Source organism: Cervus elaphus, chromosome 11 (assembly GCF_910594005.1).
Source record: "Cervus elaphus chromosome 11, mCerEla1.1, whole genome shotgun sequence".
NCBI lineage: Eukaryota > Metazoa > Chordata > Mammalia > Artiodactyla > Cervidae > Cervus > Cervus elaphus.
In genome coordinates, this window is record NC_057825.1 from 97,225,325 (window position 1) to 97,245,101 (window position 19,777).

Here is a 19,777-nt window from a genome sequence, read left to right on the forward strand (position 1 = left end):
GAGACAAAGTGAAAGGTAAGAAGTGGATATATTTAGAAAGAAACATGGGCTTCCCTTATAGTTCAGTTGGGAAAGAATCCGCCTGCAATGCAGGAGACTCTGGTTCCATTCCTGGGTTGGGAAGATCCGCTGGAGAAGGGATAGGCTACCCACTCCAGTATTCTTGGGCTTCCCTTGTGGCTCAGCTGGTAAAGAATCCACTTGCAATGTGGGAGACCTGGACATGATCCCTGGGTTGGGAAGATCCCCTGGAGAAGGGAAAGGCTACCCATTCCAGTATTCTGGCCTGGAGAATTCTATCCATGGGGTTGCAAAGAGTCGGATGAGACTGAGCAACTTAGACTCTCACTTTCACTTTCATACTCTAAGCTACCGCTTCCCTTGTAGCTCAGTCAGTAGAGACTTTGCCTGCAACTCTCCCAGAACCTGCCGGAGACCCAGGATAAATCCCTGGGTCGGGAAGATCCCCTGGGGAAGGAAATTGCAACCCACTCCAGTATTCTTGCCTGGAGAATCCCATAAACAGAGAAAACTGGCAGGCTACAGTCCCTGGGGTCACAAGTGCCAGACAGACCCAGCGACTAGACCACCATACTCTGTAGACAGAGAGTGGGCCATCTCAGAAGGTAAGAGTGGTCTCACAGTATGGGTGAGCAGTTTTTAATAGGGCTGGGTGATTTCATAGGCTTAACGAGTAGAAGAGCTATTTTGGGGGAAGGGGACATTTCTAGGAATTGGGCCATCACCCACCTTTTGACCTTTATGGCTGGCCTTGGAACTGTCATGGCGCCTGTGGGTGTCATTTAGCTTGCTGACATATTACCTACGATGAGCTGTACTGAGGCTCAAGGTTTAGTGGAGGTAGACTTGTCTGCCATATTGGATGTATTCGGTCCTAATCAGTTTATGTCCTGTCCTCAGGCTATGTCATTCTTTCACAGATTGTGCCCTGCCCCCTTCTCTCCTGCTTCACTGCAATGACCCCCTTGTAGCAGTGAAGGGATCAAAGTGCACAGAGGCTGGAGGGCCCCTCAAGGTCAGGGAGCAAGGAAATAGCAGAAGCAGGCTGCCGGTCAGCGTCTGACCACTCGGCTGTGGACAGCTTGTCTCTACTCTCTGAGCTCTTGAGGAGTTCTGTAGGGCTGGGAGAGTTGGGAATCTACTCAGGGGGACCAATTATGTGAGGGGTGGAATGTCACAGATGCTACTGGTCATTAAAAAGCAAACCTTCCTCTGCGCCCACTGACTCTTCACAACCCCTCACTTAAGTCAGCGAAACAGAGAGAAATGTCACTCTTTTCAGCTTTTGGAGGGTAGATGGGCCCAGGCCAGGCCCTGGAAAGCAGATACCCTGGCGTCACTTGTGAGGGCAAGTATAGGCACCATGGTGGGCAGGGAAGGCTGGCCTGGCCTGAGGGAGGGGAGGTGAGGGAAGAGGAGCAGCTGGGCTCCAAGTGAAGGAGACTCTGGAGGGGGAGTTTGGGGTTTGGAGTTTTTTGTTTGTTTTTTCCTTTGTTTTTAATTGAAGTATGGTTGATTTACAGTGCTTCAAGTGTAGAGCAAAATGATTCAGTTCCATCTATCTGTTCTTTCTCAGATGTTTTTTCATTACAGGCTATTATAAGATATTAGGTGTAGTTCCCTGTACTATATAGTGCACCCTTGTTGATTATCTATTTTTCATATCATAGTATATACTTGTAAATCCCAAACTCCTAACTTATCTCTCCCCATCTTTCCACTTTGGTCACCATAAGTTGATTTTCTATGTTTGTGAGTCTGTTTCTGTTTTGTAAATAAGTTCGTTTGTGTCGTATTTTAGATTCCACACATAAGCGCTGTCATGTGTGTGTCTTCTCTGACTTGCTTCACTTAGTATGGTAATCTCTAGGTGCATCCATGTTGCGCAGATGGTGTTTACTTTTTGCTAAGGTGAAATTCACAGAACAGTAGGTGATCCACTTTACAGTGGTGTTAGCACACACACAGTGGTGTGCAACCGTCACCTCCATTAAGCTCCAAAGCATCTTCATCACCCCCAAGGAAGACCCTGGGGGGAGGTTTTGATGTTGTGAGCAGGCAAGGGCATGATAGGACCCCCAAATGTGCCCCAACCTCAACCTTTAGGCTTTTGTGTAAGGGGATTCCTACAAGGGATCCAAGAGGGGGTCTGTGTCTCACCCCCATCAGGACAGATATGGGAGACAGGGTGTGGGGAGCAAGGTCCAGACTGAGAGTGAATCTGAGGGTGCTCAGGAGTCATCAGAAAGCCCCCGAGGGCTTGAGAAGCCAAGATTCCCTCAATTCCAGGGTCAGTGAGGCCTCAGCGGACATCTGAGTTAGATCAGCAATTTGTCTGCCTAAAAGGCAGCATCTCCGACAGGCACAGAACATCTCTAGGACATAAAATGCCTTCCTCAGAGCTGTACCAACTGTACCTTGCATCACAGAAGCCAGTGTGCTTCAGAAACCGCTGTAAATTGTCCACGAAGTGAAAGCTCTTTTCCTATTGGCTCCGGGGTCCTCTCCAAGGCATGGCCCCATCCCTGGCTGTTTCTGCCTGGGCCTGATCATGGTGCAAAGCAGATCAGAAGGGAGTGGGGGAGGGGAGCCAGAGCTCCTGGGGCTGCTGGCAGCGGCCCTTTGGGCAGCCGGGGTCTCTGGCTTCCTGGAGCCACAGACCTTAGCCGAGACAGCAGCAGCCCTCATTCCCCGCCAGACTGAGGCTGCGCCCCTCCCCCACCACTCCTGCTGCCACCCCCCCAACCCCCCCCCCCACCACCTCGCCTCCTGTCTGGAGTCTGAGCCACATTTTTCATTTCCCTTCTGGTGCATTTCTGGTATTTCTTAGTTGCTTTACCGAAAAATCACTTTGAAGAACATCTCTATCCTTTAAAGCATGGCATACCTATGTCCTCCTGAGTTAAAATTGTATTTCATAAAGGATTCCCTTATATTGTGATTATTTAATGGACAATCTGCCCTGCTGGGAACAGCAGCAGATGTAACTATTGACAGGAAAAAAAAAGATGCACTTTCTGAGACAGATTTGGCAAAGTAAATCCAGCTTCTTACAAGAAAAGAATGTAATGAATTTCTCTCTATTTTTAGTCATGCATAAATCCCTTTAATACATTTGAGCTCAAAACTCCATATTTGTCTTGGTCTGAAGTTAAATCTACAGGATAAGTTTAAAGGACAGCATATTTGTCCAATGCTGTGTATTGAGACTCCCCAAGTGGAAGAGAGGTTTCCTGGACCCTGAGTGTCCTGGCAGTGCTAAAAACTCAGCCTCTGCCTCTGTGCCAAATTGAATCTTGGAGGCAGAGTTTTGGGTGAAGTAGAAAAGAATAGCCTTATTGCTTTGCCAGCAAAGGGGGACACAGTGGGCTTGAGCCTCTCAAAACTGTGTGTCCAACTCTGGGGGATTTGGTGAGGAGTTTTATAGCAATGGTTCAAGGGCAGGCTTGCTGATAAGGATGGGGTGTGTTGGGGCCTGCACTCCTTTAATTTGGCCTCAGGTAGTCTCCTGATGAGCTTCTCTCTGGAACATCTTCCATTTGGTGGGGGTTTCAGTTATGCAGAAGGGTTTAAAGATATTGTTATGTGCATCCCTTGAGGGGGAACCAGGACCCTGCCCCAAGGATGCACTGTTATTTCTTGGTCGTTCCTCCCTTGTCTCTGTATCCCTTCCCTTCCTTGCTTAGCAACTTTTTGAATGGCTTCTGGGCCCATTAGCCCCACAGGATCCTTCTGGGTTGCAGGTAGTATGAGAAGGGAAGGGCTTTCCCTCAACTTTCCCAGAAGCAGAATGGATGGGAAAAGAGTGCCCACTGAGGCCCTGGGAACACCATTTTTGATGTCCAGTCAGCATAGATGGAAGGCGCTGACTTTGAACTTAGCCCCTGGAGCATCTAATGAAGGCCCAAGTGGCAAGGGAGGGGAAGTGACTCTACTGAACTAAAAAATAAAGAAAGAGAAAATTTGTTACCCCAGGGTCACTATAAGACTCTAAGTCTCCCTATTTACAGATCTCAATTGTTTCTGTGAATCACAGTTAGATGGCAAGCCCTTGCCTTACCCAAGGGGTATGCCCAGACTCATGTGGAGGGAAAGAGGGGGTCCAACCCTGACAATCAGAGGTGACTAAACTGATTTCCCTAAAAACAGAGCTCAAGGTCATGAATCCTAGAGTCTCACAAGGGACACACGGTGTCCATGGCCCCCCAGGGACAGGTGAGTGAGGAAGAGTAGTGCTCCTGACTGCAGAGGTAGGTGTTCCCAAAGGACACACAAGTGAGGGAGCACAGCTGTGGCAGGACTCTAGAGGGACTTGGCATGTGTTTGGGGGAGGGAAGATGGCAGGCTCAAGACCCAGCAGGCCCACATTCCCTTGACCACACCTTCCCGGTAGCTGTGGTTTGAGAGCCCCACCCACACCTTCTTACATCAGGCCCCTAGAATGGAAGCAGAGCATCACAGCAGAGGTTCCTGTAGTCCTGGGGACTCCCTCATCCTTACCACATGCCCCCTTTAGTGGGTGAAGCATTCAGAGCATCTTAGACCTCACATGCAGACCTCTCTGTCTGGGGAGTGTGCCCAAAACCCACCTCCTGACACCCACCAAGCCCAAAACCGCTGCAGTCATGGCAGTGAATACACTGCTGGGGAAGTGACCACCTCTTCCCTCTCTCCCCACCAGGGACCAAGCCCGACTGTAGCCCGTGTGCTTGGCAAGCAGCCAGAAAGGCGAGTAAGTGGTACTGTGCTTTTCGATGATGCTCTGTGCTTCTTCAAGCACCAGAACAAGTTCTCATTCGTTCCCTGTCAGGCTTCAATGGGACAATGGGGCAGAGGTGTTCGTCTCTGTTTACTCACCGAGAAATTAAGCCACAGGAGGCTCAGCTGTTTGCCAGGGGTTAAAAGGTCCTGAACACAGGTCCCCCAATTCCCTTCCTGCCCATCTAACCGTTGGGATGTAGACATCCTGTTGGAATGATTTTCAAAATCTCCTTTTGAAATGGAAATTTTTAAAAACCTGCATAAAATTTAAGTTTGCAGTGTATAGAGGATATTTTCCATAAGAATGCCCAGTATTGATAGCACAAACCATTGGAGGGTCAGAAATCAATCAGCTTGCCAGGTCAAAGCACTTTAGTATAAACTCCCTTTAAAGCCTTTCGGAAAGGACTTTTGCAGTCTTTCAGATCTTTAACTGTCTTTCATCTCCTCCGTGAGCTGTAAGTTATAAGTAGCGTGGCCCTCAGCCCTCTCCACGTGGTCAGCAGGTGTGTCTTCTGCCGAGCCATTGCTGGGAACCTGCACAATGCCTAGACCCTGGGTTTTCCTTAGGGAGACAATGAAATGAAATGCACAACTTTGTTTTGGTCTCATTTTTCAGCCAGATGTTTTGGTCCATGTAGTGTAGACACAGACTTTGAGAAATTCCTAACTGGATCACAAGGAAGAATCTGCTCCAAAGATTTCATTCTCAACTTGGACAATCCACCACCATTTTTATTCCCTTAAGGGCAGAAATAGATGGAGAAACCAAATCTTTCATAAATGTTCCTTCTTTTATTTGAGCAAAGAGAAGGAGCAAAGAGAGCTCAAGGGAATTAAAATTTGAGATGAGGACATTAAGGCAAGTTTCCCATTTATTTCAGAGCTACAGGGAAATCTAGATTGATCACAGAAGTGGTTTCCAACCTTCTCTATAGCACTGAATACAATGCCATTGCCAATGCCTGAACTCCAGCTGATATAGTCGGTAATTGAAGAAACAAAACCAAACCCCCAAATTCTTGAGTTCTTTTGTTTAGATTTTTATTTCCAAGGCCAACCGTTTAAATGGAGAACTTCTGCTTAGTGAATGAATGTGCCACTGGGGCTTACAAAGGGTAGCTGACTCAGCAAACTCATTTCCATGTGATAATAACTGCAAATAAGGTGAAAACATCCATACATATAAGAATAATCAACAAATAAACCAAAGAGACCAAGAACAACAATAAAGCAAAACTAAAATAAATGAAACCAAATATCACGAAAAGTGTTTTCCCTCCTGACTTTATGCTCAGCTCCTGGGGGATCTCGTCTTGGAAAGTCTCTATATCAGGTGTTTTCTGTCTCCCCACCCCTGCCCCCTGTCCTTTTCCCCCTTCTTCCTTCCTCTGCCCTGTTCTGTGCCCCAGGAGGCTGACGTGTGCAGAACATGTCACCTGGCACCCTGTCCACTCAATTCCTGGTGAGATGCAGCCAGTGCGAGAGGCTGGCAGGAGGGAGGATAGTTCTTCCTTACTCCATACTTTGGTATTTTCTGAAAGCTGTGTTTGCCTCTTGGTGGCTGTTGAGTCAATAGACACAACCAAGCCAAACATGGGGAGAAGTAAAGATTTGTTATCTGCAACAAGTAAGGAGAATATCGGAGACCTTTCCCAAAGAAGTATCTTCTTGAACAACAAAACTGGGAAAGCTTTAAACTAAGCTACCTGCATATTCACGAACGGGCTTGAGCAGAGGAGAATTTCACATAGAGTTAGGGCAAAGGTCAACAGAGTCCAAGCTTTAGTTGACTGAAGTCAAGAGGGTCAACACCATCCTTCCGTCCTCCATCTGGGAGTGGGGGCTTGATTCCTGCAGAACTAAGACTGTGTCAGGTTGTTATGTATATTCCCTGAGGAGGAACTAGGATTCAGTTTTGTCACTGAACTATTGTTTCTTGACTGCTTTCGCTTTGTTCCTGCCTTGTCTCACTTTCCTTAAGATCACTGATTACTGAGACTTGTAAGGACAAGCATTGTGGCCAGGGTTAGATCACAAAATGGCTTAGGCCAAAATGGCTTTGCTATGTCAAGGAAGTGATGCCTGGTTCTCTTTCTCTGGAGACTCTCTTTCTGCTTGCAGTGGGGCCAGATTTCTCCTCTTGATCAGGCCCCCAGAACTCCAGCTCTCCTATGTTCCTTTGTACTATCTCTTCTTCTTGCCCCTCAGTCCCAGCAGGGCAGTGGCTTCCAGTGTGGCAACAAGAATGTTACCAAACTCAGGTTTGGCTACTTGCTGCTCAAAAGTCAAAACTCTACAGACCAGTGTTGGTAGGACTGGTTGTTGTTGTTGTCCAGTTACTAGGTCGTGTCTGACTCTTTATGACCTGTGGACTACAGCACACCAGGCTCCCCTGTCCTTTACTGTCTCCTGGAATTTGCTCAGATTCATGGCCATTGAGTTGGTGATGCCAGCTAATCATCTCATCCTTTTGCCACCCTCTTCTCCTTTTGCCTTCAATCTGTCCCAGCATCAGGGTCTTTTCCAGTGAGTTGGCTCTTTGCATAAGGTAGCCAAAGTATTGGAGCTTCAGCTTTAGCATAAATCCTTCCAATGACTATTCAGTGTTGATTTCCTTTAGAATTGACTAGTAGGAATGGAATTATTTGCATAATTCAGGAGGCCAGCAACCTGGGGAGAAGGAGGACTCATGTCCAAAATTCAACTCTGAAGATTCTGCTCAATCATGAAAGTTTTTAAAGGGGGGATAATTGGCGGAGTAGGTCATTTATTCAGTTCAGTTCAGTCGCTCAGTCGTGTTCGACTCTTTGCGACCCCACGGACTGCAGCACACCAGGCTTCCCTGTCCTTCACCAACTCCTGAAGCCTACTCAGACTCATGTCCATTGAGTCAGTGATGCCATCCAACCATCGCATCCTCTGTCGTACCCTTCTCCTCCCACCTTCAATCTTTCCCAGCATCACGGTCTTTTCAAATGAGTCAGTTCTTTGCATCAGGTGGCCGAAGTATTGGAGCTTCAGCTTCAGCATCAGTCCTTCCAATGAACACCCAGGATTGATCTCCTTTAGGATGGACTGGTTGGATCTCCTTGCAGTCCAAGGGACTCTTGAGAGTCTTCTCCAACACCACAGTTCAAAAGTATCAATTCTTCCATGCTCAGCTTTCTTTATAGTCCAACTCTCACATCCATACATGACTACTGGAAAAACTATAGCCTTGACTAGACAGACATTTGTTGACAAACTAATGTCTCTGCTTCTTAATATGCTATCTAGATTGTCATAACTTTTCTTCCAAGGAGCAAGCCTCTTTTAATTTCATGGCTGCAGTTACCGTCTGCAGTGATTTTGGAGCCCCAAAAAATAAAGTCTGACACTGTTCTATTGTTTCTTTCCCCGTCTATTTGCCATGAAGTGATGGGGCCAGATACCATGATCTTAGTTTTCTGAATGTTGAGTTTGAAGCCAGCTTTTTCACTCTCCTCTTTCACTTTCATCACGAGGCTCTTTAGTTCTGCACTTTCTGCCATAAGGGTTGTGTCATCTGCATATCTGAGGTTATTGATATTTCTCCTGGCGATCTTGATTCCAGCTTGTGATTCATCCAGCCTGGCATTTCGCATGATATACTCTGCAAATAAGTTAAATAAGCAGGGTGACAATATACAGCCTTGACGTACTCCTTTTCCTATTTGGAACCAGTCAGTTGTTCCATGTCCAGTTCTAACTGTTGCTTCTGACATGCATACAGGTTTCTCAAGAGGCAGGTCAGGTGGTCTGGTATTCCCATCTCTTGAAGAATTTTCCATAGTTTGTTGTGATCCAAACAGTCAAAGGCTTTAGTGTAGTCAATGCAGCAGAAGTAGGTTTTTTTTTTTCCTGGAACACTCTTGCTTTTTTGATGATCCAATGGATGTTGCCAATTTGATCTCTGGTTCCTCTGCCTTTTCTAAATCCAGCTTGAACATCTGGAAGTTCAGGGTTCACGTACTGTTGAAACTGAACTTGGAGAATTTTGAGCATTACTTTACTAGTGTGTGAGATGAGTGCAATTGTGCAGTAGTGGGAGCATTCTTTGCGATTGCCTTTCTTTGGGATTGGAATGAAAACTGACCTTTTCCAGTCCTGTGGCCACTGCTAAGTTTTTCAAATTTGCTGGCATATTGAGTGCAGTACTTTCACAGCATCATCTTTTAGGATTTGAAATAGCTCAACTGGAATTCCATCACCTCCACTAGCTTTGTTCATAGTGATGCTTTCTAAGGGCCACTTGACTTCACATTCCAGGATGTCTGGCTCTAGGTGAGTGATCACACCATTCTGATTATCTAGGTCATGAAGATCTTTTTTGTATAATTCTTCTGTGTATTCTTGCCACCTCTTCTTAATATCTTCTGCTTCTGTTAGGTCCATACCATTTCCTTATTGAGCCCATCTTTGCATGAAATGTTCCCTTGTATCTCTAATTTTCTTGAGGAGATCTCTAGTCTTTCCCGTTCTATTGTTTTCATCTTCTTTATATTGATCACTGAGGAAGGTTTTCTCATCTCTCCTGGCTATTCTTTGGAACTCTGCATTCAAATGGGTATATTTTTCCTTTTCTCCTTTGCTTTTTGCTTCCCTTCTTTTCACAGCTATTTGTAAGGCCTCCCCAGACAATCATTTTGCCTTTTTGTATTTCTTTTTCTTGGGGATGGTCTTAATCCCTGCCTCCTGTACAATGTCATGAACCTCCATCCATAGTTCTTAAGGTACTCTGTCTATCATATCTAATCCCTTTAATCTATTTCTCACTTCCACTGTATAATCATAAGAGATTTTATTTAGGTCATACCTGAATGGTCTAGTGGTTTTCCCTACTTTCTTTAATTTAAGTCTCAATTTGGCATTAAGGAGTTCATGATCTGAGCCATAGTCAGCTCCCAGTCTTGTTTTTGCTGACTGTATAGAGCGTCTCCATCTTTGGATGCAAAGAATATAATCAATCTGATTTCGGTATTGACCATCTGGTGATGTCCATGTGTAGAGTCTTCTCTTTGTTGGAAGAGGGTGTTTGCTATGACCAGTGCATTCTCCTGGCAAAACTCTGCTAGCCTTTGCCCTGCTTCATTCTGTACTCAAAGGCCAAATTTGCCTGTTACTCCAGGTGATTCTTGACTTCCTACTTTCACATTCCAGTCACCTATAATGAAAAGGACATCTTTTTTGGGTGTTAGTTCTAGAAGGTCTTGTAGGTCTTCATTGAACCATTCAACTTCAGCTTCTTCAGCATTACTGGTCGGGGCATAGACTTGGATTACCATGATATTGAATGGTTTGCCTTGGAAACGAACAGAGATCATTCTGTTGTTTTTGAGATTGCATCCAAGTACTGCATTTCATACTCTTTTGTTGACTATTGATGGCTACTCCATTTCTTCTAAGGGATTCTTGCCCACAGTAGTAGATGTAATGTAATTAAATTCACCCATTCCAGTCCTAATTCTCTGATTCCTAAAATGTCGATGTTCACTCTTGCCATCTCCTGTTTGACCTGCCAGTTTGCCTTGATTCTTGGACCTAACATTCCAGGTTCCTATGCAATATTGCTCTGTACAGCATCGGACCTTGCTTCTATCACCAGTCACATTCACAACTGGGTGCTGTTTTTGCTTTGGCTCTCTTTATTCTTTCTGGAGTTATTTCTCCACTGATTTCCAGGAGCATATTGGGCACCTTCTTACCTGGGGAGTTCATCTTTCAGTGTCCTATCTTTTTACATTTTCATACTGTTCATGGGGTTCTCAAGGCAAGAATACTGAAGTGGTTTGCCATTCCCTTCTCCAGTGGACCACATTTTTTCAGAACTCTCCACCATGACCCATCTGTCTTGGGTGGCCCTACATGGCATGGCTCATCGTTTCACTGAGTTAGACAGACTGTGTTCCATGTGATCAGATTGGTTAGTTTTCTGAGACTGTGGTTTTCATTCTGTGCCCTCTGGTGGAGAAAGATAAGAGGCTTATGGAAGCTTCCTGATGGGAGAGACTGACTGAGGGGGAAACTGGGTCTTGTTCTGCTGGGTGGGGCCATGCTCAGTAAATCTTTAATCCAATTTTCTGTTGAAGGGCGGGGCCGTGTTCCCTCCCTGTTGTTTACCTGAGGCCAAACCATGGTGGAGGCAGTGAAGATAATGGCGCCCTCCTTCAGAAGGTCCCATCATGCACTGCTGCACTCAGTGCCCCCACCCTGCAGCAGGCCACCGCTGACCCACGCCCCCACCAGAGACTCCTGGACACTCCCGGGCAAGTCTGGGTCAGTCTCCTGTGGGGTCACTGCTCCTTTCTCTTGAGTCCTGGTGTGCACAGGTCCTGTTTGTGCCCTCCCAGAGTCTGTTTCCCAGTCCTGTGTAAGTTCTGGCGGCTCTATGGTGGGCTTAATGGCGACTCCTCCAAGAGGGCTTATGCCACACCCAGGTCTGCTGCACCCAGAGCCCCTGTCCCTGCAGCAGGCCACTGCTGACGCGTACCTCCTCAGGAGACACTCTGACACAGTTCTGGCTCAGTCTCTGGGTCCTGGTGCACACAAGTTTTGTTTGAGCCCTCTGAGCATCTCTGGCAGGTATGGGGTTTGATTCTAAACGTGATTTCGGCCCTCCTACCATCTTGTTGGGCTTCTCCTTTGCCCTTGGATGTGGGGTATCTCCTCAAAGTCACTCCAGCGCCACGCAGCCTCCTCTGCACCGCCACACAGCCGTTGCTCCAGTGCCTACCGTCTTGCTGGGGCTTCTCTGCCATTCATTATCTTCCACCATGTTCAGAGTTTCTTCTGATTGGTTAGTGGTGAGGTAACAGGGCAGTGCTCTAGGAATCTAGTGCTCAGCCTGAAGTTACCATCCTCCGCCTGGGTGGGGACTCTAGTACCTACAGAAGAACTGGAAGGTTTTGTCATGTATATTCCTTGAGCGGGAACCAAGGCCCTGTCCCAAGACTGCTTTACTGTTTCTTGACTGCTCCTTTCCAGTTTCTGCATCTCCTCCCTTCCCTGATGAGCTGAATTTTCTTTACCACTGAAGATAGTCAACGACACTCTTCGGGGCCCCTCTGCATTCTTCTCTGATACCATTTACCATCTCCACTGTAACCTTCACATATCTCTCAGTCTCCCTGTTAAAGACTGCGAGCTCATTGAGGTTCAGGGCTGACTTCTTTACCTCCCATTCCTAGCACTGAGCATACTAGCAGACCTAAAATGGGCAGTTAGTTGATACTGCTTGAATGAACATGTAATTGCAGGTTAAACAAATAGGGTCTGAATGCTCTCCTGAGACAAACAGCATATTGTTTACTTTTCACTTTCATTAAGCATTTGCTACTTGCCAGGCCTTGGGCCAGATGATGAAGCCAGAACCATGAACATGACAGACACACTCACGGCCTTTAAGGAAGCTCCTCTCTGAAGGAGTATTGAGGGAGCTGACAAGAAAATGGCTGGTTGCAGCCCAGGTGGGATGCATGAGACAAGTGCTCGAGCCTGGTACACGGGGAAGACCCAGAGGAGTCGGGTGGGGAAGGGGGTGGGAGGGGGGATCGGGATGGGGAATACGTGTAAATCTATTGCTGGTTCGTGTCAATGTATGACAAAACCCACTGAAAAAATAAATTAATTAATTAATTTAAAAAAAAAAAAGAAAAAAAAGGAAAGAAAAAGGAAAATGTGAAAAAAAAAAAAAGAAAATGGCTGGTTGCAATAGTATGTGGAAATGCTTTGACAAGGACGTGGAAGGGGGCCTGGTAAACAACCCAAACCAGATTGGGAGTGGGCAGGCAGGGGAAGTCTAAACCAAGGCTGTGTATGTGTGTGTGTGTGTGTGCACGTGTGCACGCGCACGCTCAGTTGCTCAGTCGTGTCTGACTCTTGTGACCCCATGGACTGTGGTCCGACAGTCTACTCTGTCCATGGGATTTCCTAGTCAAGAATACTGGAGTGGGCTGCCATTTCCTTCTTCGAGAGATCTCTGCAGCCCAGGGACTGAACCCATGACTTTTGTGCCTCTTGCGTTGGCAGACAGTTTCTTTACCGCTGAGCCACCAGGGAAGCCAGTTCCCAACCTCATATGTCTACAGGGCCAAGCAGGCCCAAAAAAAGAGTTAATCTAGCCATGTAGAGGCTGAATGAACTGGAGTGGTTGGCTTAAATGAAAGGAGTCCTGCAGCCATGTGGGGCCAGTGTTCCCAATTTTCAAGAGGAATCAGCTGGATTTTTGTTTTTAAATGTCCAGAACTAATGCAAAAATATAAAAAGACAAAGGGAAACACACAAAATGTATCAATAGATCAGATACTGCCTGCTTCCCACTCGGATAAAACTACTGCTCAAAAGAATGAGCCAGAATTCACCAAGTAAATTGTGTTTGTGTGTGTGTATGTATGTATATGTGTATTCACGCTGGAGTCTGGGAGGATGTGCTTCAGTGGAAAAAGGGTTCCTGGTAAAAGAATGGCATAAGCAGATACCCAGAACAAGAACAGAGCCTGGCAGGTGGGGACATTTAGTGCAGCTGAAGAAGAGAATGGGCCAGAGACATTGCAACAGATGAGGCTGGGTGGGCAGGACCAGATGGAGGGTCCCATGAGCCTGAGGTGGTGGGCACTAATGACTGCTTTGCCACTAGCCATCCTTCTTTGCTCCTGGAATCTCTATGTTGTTCAGCTGCTAGGCAGGATGTGGTTGAGAGGAGGACCACTCCTCCCCAGACCAGGGTCTAAGCAGATCATGGTCATCCCATTCCCTTTTCAGGGACAAGGGTAACTTTGGCAAGTATGCAGTACTTGCCAAGGAGAAAGTTGCGGAGGAGTGTTTTCCACAAAGCTTTCCATGCTCATTAAAAGGGTCACAAAGAAGCAAACACATCACTCCCTTTTTCTTGCCCCTGTGGATATAACTTGCTATTTGGGGATCAAAAGATAAACCAACTCCAGAGAACAAATCAGTTTGTTGACAGGCCAGAGCAGTCAGATGAAGAGACCCCGCTTTTATAATGAGGTCTTTGGCCAGATGAATTGACTAGCTCTCAGGCCTCTCTTCCTAGGACTTCTCATTATGGAAGGTAGTCTGCCGTCTTACAGTTGGCCCTTTATGAATTTTATTGGTAAATTACCAAGTCAGGGAGTTGGAGCTTTATTCTGAGGGTACTGGGAAGCCAAAGAAGAGTTTTAAGGACAGAAGTGTCATATTCAGATCTGTGTTTTAGAAGGATCACTCTGGCTGCGGTGAAGATAAATGTTTGGAGCCAGGAAGGAACATATATGTTTCATTTTGACCAGGAAACGCGAGATCCCCTGAGGGTAGGAATGGTGTTTCATTAATCTGCTGCAATGCTTTGCATATGGTTGGCACTCAGTGTCTGCTCAGGGAATGAGGTCAGTTGCTGAGTGATTATATCCTTTCTATTACATCTGGAACAGCTGGAGGTCACCCTCCAGCTGTGTCACATATGAGTACCTATAGGTTTCTTGCCAAAAATTGCCTGTTAACATTTTTCTTCCTTTCTTTCTTCCTCTCTTCCCTCTCTTCCTTCCTTCCCTTCTTCCTTACCTCCCTCCTTCCCTTCCTTTCTCTCTTTCTTCCTTTTGCATTTAACATTCCTTTATCTGCACCCAGCTACATAATTTACTAGACCAGCACACCATGAATTTTTCGGATCTTTTGTCCAAAAGAAGGAAGGGAATAGTACTAAAATATAAAGTATACATATATCTCCTCTGCTCATGTGCGTACTCCATTGACTTCATTTGTAAAACCACGAGTTCAAAGAGTTACTAAGAATGCAAAGATGGTGAGAGCAGAGCGTTAAAGCCCACGCCTGGGACTGGTTTGAGCGTGGGGCTTCGTGAAGCCACGCAGCTGGCACCCAAGAAGCAGCGCGGCCTGGAGCCTAGAGTCTCTGGCTGAGATGTTCACAGCAAGACGAGCAGTGTGCAATGGGGAGGGGAGCCCAGGGCTAGGTTTCTAGGGGGCTGTGGGTGTGTTAGTCCCTCAGGCATGTCCAACTCTTTGCAACCCCTTGGACTGTAGCCCACCAGGCTCCTCTGTCCATAGGGTTCTCCAGGCAAGAATACTGGAGTGGGTTGCCATTCCCTTCTTGAGGGTATCTTCCCGACCCAGGGATTGAACCCAGGTCTTCTACATTACAGGCGGTTTCTTTACTGTCTGAGCTGCCAGGGAAGTCCTGGGGGATTGCCTAGATTCTAATTATTATTGACTTAAGCAACTTTATAATTACATTTATTGCAAATTTATGTTTTTTATGCACTTCTGCCAACCTGTATTTATTATGTTTTCCAACTATAAAAATTTAAGTAAATGATGAAGATAAATTCATTGTAAGTCTAATGAAGTTTCTAAATTGCCTTCTCCTGGGAACTTTCTCTCTGTTTCCATGATTGTTTTGGGTGTTTCTACATTACCATCTATTCCCTTCTCACTTCTCAGAAGTAATTCAGATCCATAAGTTCCAGATGGGGTATACACTTTTTCATGATCCTGCCAATGATAAGGGAAATGGGAACAGCATTCAGGGATGAATTAAAGAGTTAACTTTTCCCAGAAGTGTTATGCCAAGACTTAGAAGAATTATATCACACATAAGAGAAGGGCTTCCCTGAGAGCTCAGTTGGTAAAGAACCCACCTGCATTGCAGGAGACCCTGGTTTGATTCCTGGGTCAGGAAGAGCCCCTGGAGAAGGGATAGGCTACCCACTCCAGTATACTTGGGCTTCCCTTGTGGCTTAGCTGGTAAAGAATCTGCCTGTTATGTGGGAGACCTGAGTTTGATCCCTGGGTTGGGAAGATCCCCTGGAGAAGGGAAAGGCGACGCTCTCCAGTATTCTGGCCTGGAGAATTCCATGGACAGTCCATGGGGTCGCAAAGAGTCAGACACGAGGTAGCGACTAAACAAACAAGTGTCCATTCTGCCCCTTCATGGCAGAAAGAGACCCTCAGGCTTTCCTTCATAGAGATGTCTTTTTTTTTTTTTTCCCAGTTAAAGACCAAAAGAGTTCCCTCTCCTGGAGTAACAGGATTGGCAGGCATCTTAACAGAAGGATCACGCATCCTGATGCCGCTGGTGTGGCGCCATTGTGCCGCCTCTAGCTGTGTGGGCAGCACTATTATTTGTGCCTTGAGGATCCAGGTTGAAATGGGCTCTGGTCTCATTGGGTGGGTGTGCTGTGTGTCCCTTGCCCACCTAACTGAGTTGTTAAATGGTAATTTCCAGTGAGGGGACTGGATTACAGCAGAGTCTTCATATCAAGTGATCCACGTGCAAAATCCATTACACTTTATCAATAAATTTCATCATTCAACAGTACATGTAAGTTTTAAAATTTTTATTTTTAATTGGAGGATAGTTGCTTTACAGTATTGTATTGATTTCTGTCATACAGCAATGTGAATCGGCTGTAAGTATACATATATCCCCTCCCTCCTGAACCTCCCTCCCCCGCCCTCCTCCATGTTGCCCCCCTGGATCATCACAGAGTGCCAGCCTGGGCTCCCTGTGTACCTCGCAGCTTCCTATTAGCTATCTGTTTTGCACGTGGTAACGTGTATATTTCTATGCTACTGTCTAAACCTGTTGCAGCCTCTCCTTACCCCTCTGTGTGCACAAGTCTGTTCTCTACATCCGTGTCTCTATCCCTACCCTGAATATAGGTTCACCAGCACCATTTTTCTAGATTCCACATATATGTGTTAATACATGGTATTTGTTTTTCTCTTTCTGACTTGCTCCACTCTGTATCACAGGCTCCAGGCTCATCCGTCTCAGTCCAGCTGATTCAGGTGTGTTTCCTTCTGTGGCTGAGTAGTGTTCCACTGTACGTGTACCACAGCTTCTCTGCCCATTCGCCTGTCAGTGGGCATCTAGGTTGCTTCCATGTTCTGGCCACCATACACATAATTTAAATTTTTTAAAAATTTTAACCTTTCTGGAATTAAGATATGCCTAGCAATCTGTGACATCTTACATTCTTTGTCAAGGTTGTAACATCATTGCCATCGCCCAAGTTGGCGTTGACATTGGAAACACCAATATCAAAACTTGCAGAATGGAGATCACTGACCTGGAAGAAAACCCTGAGGTCACAGTGCAGCCCTGTACAGAGGGGTCACAGGACACGCTGGTGTGGGGGAGGAGGTGGTGAGCCAGGCTATGGGGCAAGACTCTCAAAGCAAGAGTCACAGGTCGGCTGACTCTACAAGGAGCAGCAGAGCTGAGGGCCCAGCGCCAGTTGCTCTTGTTCTAAATCACTTCAGTCGTGTCTGACTCTTTTCAACCCCAGAGAACCTGCCAGGCTTCTCTGTCCATGCAGTTCTCTAGGCATGGATACTGGAGTGGGTTTCTGTGCCCTCCTCCAGGGGATCTTTCCAATCCATGGATCGAACTCATGTCTCTTACATCTCCTTCATTGGCAGGTGGGTTCTTTACCCCTAGTGCCACCTGTGAAGCCCACTAGGGCTTATTTTTAGGACCATTTTAAAAAGTGCCACATCACCAATGAGCTTGATGGTCCTATATCCCAGAGCGTGACATGGGCAGGAAAACCTCCTCTTTGAGTCATATGGTGACTCCAGAAGGTCAGACTAAATATGAAGTTTTAGGGGTATCTAGAACTGTTCATTTCACTTATGTTTTCCTTTTTATGAATGCATAAGAGTGATATGTGATAGAAATCTATGTCTAATTAGAATGGCTATTATAAAAAGAAAATCAGAAAATAAAAAATATTGATGAGGATGTGGAGAAATTGCAATCTAGGTGCATCACCACTGATGGGAAAGTAAAATGGTGTGGCCACTGTAGGATGGCAGTTTCTCAAAAAATCAAACGTAGAATTACCATATGATCCAGTAATTCCACTTCTGGGTATAAATTCCAAAGGACTGGAGACAGGGACTTGAACAGATAATTATACATTCATGTTCAGAGCATCGTGCGTGTGTGCTAAGTCGCTTCAGTTGTGTCCGACTCTGTGCAGCCCCATGGACTGTAGCCCGCCAGGCTCCCTTGTCCATGGGATTCTCCAGGCAAGAATACTGGAGTGGGTTGCTGTGCCCTCCTCCAGGGGATTTTCCTGGCCAGGTGTTGAACGTGTGTCTCTTGTGTCTCCTGCACTGGCAGGCGGGCCCTTTACCACTAGTGCCGCCTGGGAAGCCCGATGCAGAGCATCATTACACACAAGAGCTGAGAGATGGAAGCAACCAAAGGTCCTCCCACAGATAAATGGATAAACAAAACGTGGTTGCTACGTACAATGGACGATTATTTGGCCCTGAAAATTTGTGAAATTCTGATACATTCTACAGTTTGGATGAATTTTGATGACATTGTTAAGTGAAATAAGTCACGAAAGGACAAACATTGTATGAATTCACGTATATGAAGTCCAAGAGTGGTCAGACTCATAGAGACAGATAGTTGAATAGTAGGGACCATGGTAAGGGGAGAAGTGGGGAGTTACTGTTTAATGGGTGCAGAGGCTCAGGTTGGAAAGATGGAGAATTCTGGAGGTGGACGGTGGTGGTGGTTGCACAACAGTACGAATGCACTTGATACTGTCGAACTGTACACTTAAAAATGGTTAAAATGGTAACTTTTATGTTTTGTATATTTACCACAATGGAAATCTATATCTTATTAAACCTGTATAAACTCTGTTAATAAGTATAAATTAATATCTTTAAGTGATAAGAGAGCATTTAGCCAGAATTAATTGATAGCATTTTCCTTTCTCATTGGTATGTGAAACAATGGTCGATCTTGTGGTCACAGACATCCTAGATTTGTGAAATATGGCCATATGTTTTCCTTTACCTCCTCCCTCCATATGAGAAAGGCTCAAATGACAGATTCACATTTGAAGAGAAAAAGTTGTACCACCTTCACCTCTGATCAATTATTAGGATTTGCTCCCTGTCCAGTCCTCTTCTAGGAGCTGGGACTAGAGACCTAATTCTTAACCTCAATGAATGTGTAGCTTCTTGGTCAAGTAAAAGTATTGCTTGGGTAGAATTGTGAGCACTGGAGCAGGAATCTTTTTTTAAAAGTGATTCTGAGAGGTCAAGGATAGGAGAGGAAACTGAATGCAAAGGGGCCAGAGGAAACTTCTTGGTGTGATGAAAATATTCTGTGTGTAATGACTGTGATTATATAACTGTAGTTGAAACTCATCACATGACATACTTAGAAAGTGGTGACTTTTATTGTATATAAGTTATACCTAAGTAAATAAAATAACCCAAAGAGAAGAAGGAAAGGAAGGAGGGAGGGAAAAAGGCAGGAAGGATGGAAGGAATCTGGAGAGCAGGGTTCTTAGTTTAGACTCTGCACCAGGCAAGTCACTTTGCTTCTCTTGCCTCATCTGTGAAATGAGATACTTCAGTTAAACCTCTGAGGTCCCTTATTACTTCTCTGCATCCACGGAAATAGAGAGACAAAATACAGTCAAAATGAGGCAGCATTTTGATGGAGCAGAGACAGTGCTTGTACACCCTTCCCACCCCCAACCCCCACCCCATATGGGTCCCTTCTCCTCCTAGGCTACATTTCCCAGTGTCCCTGGCAAATAAGTAGGGCTGGGTGGGTGATTCTGGAAACACGGCCAGAAATTAGGTGCGTGCCCTCAGGCCTGGCTCCTGGAGCATCCCAGTGGGATCCTCTGCATGCTCTGCCCTTCCAGGTTGCCTTCCCAGGCCTTGGGTTGAAGGGACTGTGCCTTAATGGAAGGTCCTTCCTTCCTGGGTTTCCCTCTGGGGATGTACCGCCCAACTAACATGGCAGGAATTGCATCATTGTTGTTTTAGGCTGCTCAGATCTTGTTTTGCTTATTTGAATAAACAAAACAAGCCTACACTGAATAAAATAAAGAGCTAAGTATGGGACAGTGAATGGAGCTCCCACCCCAGGGCCTTTGCACTTGCTATTCCCTTTGCCTGGAAGACTTTTCCCCAC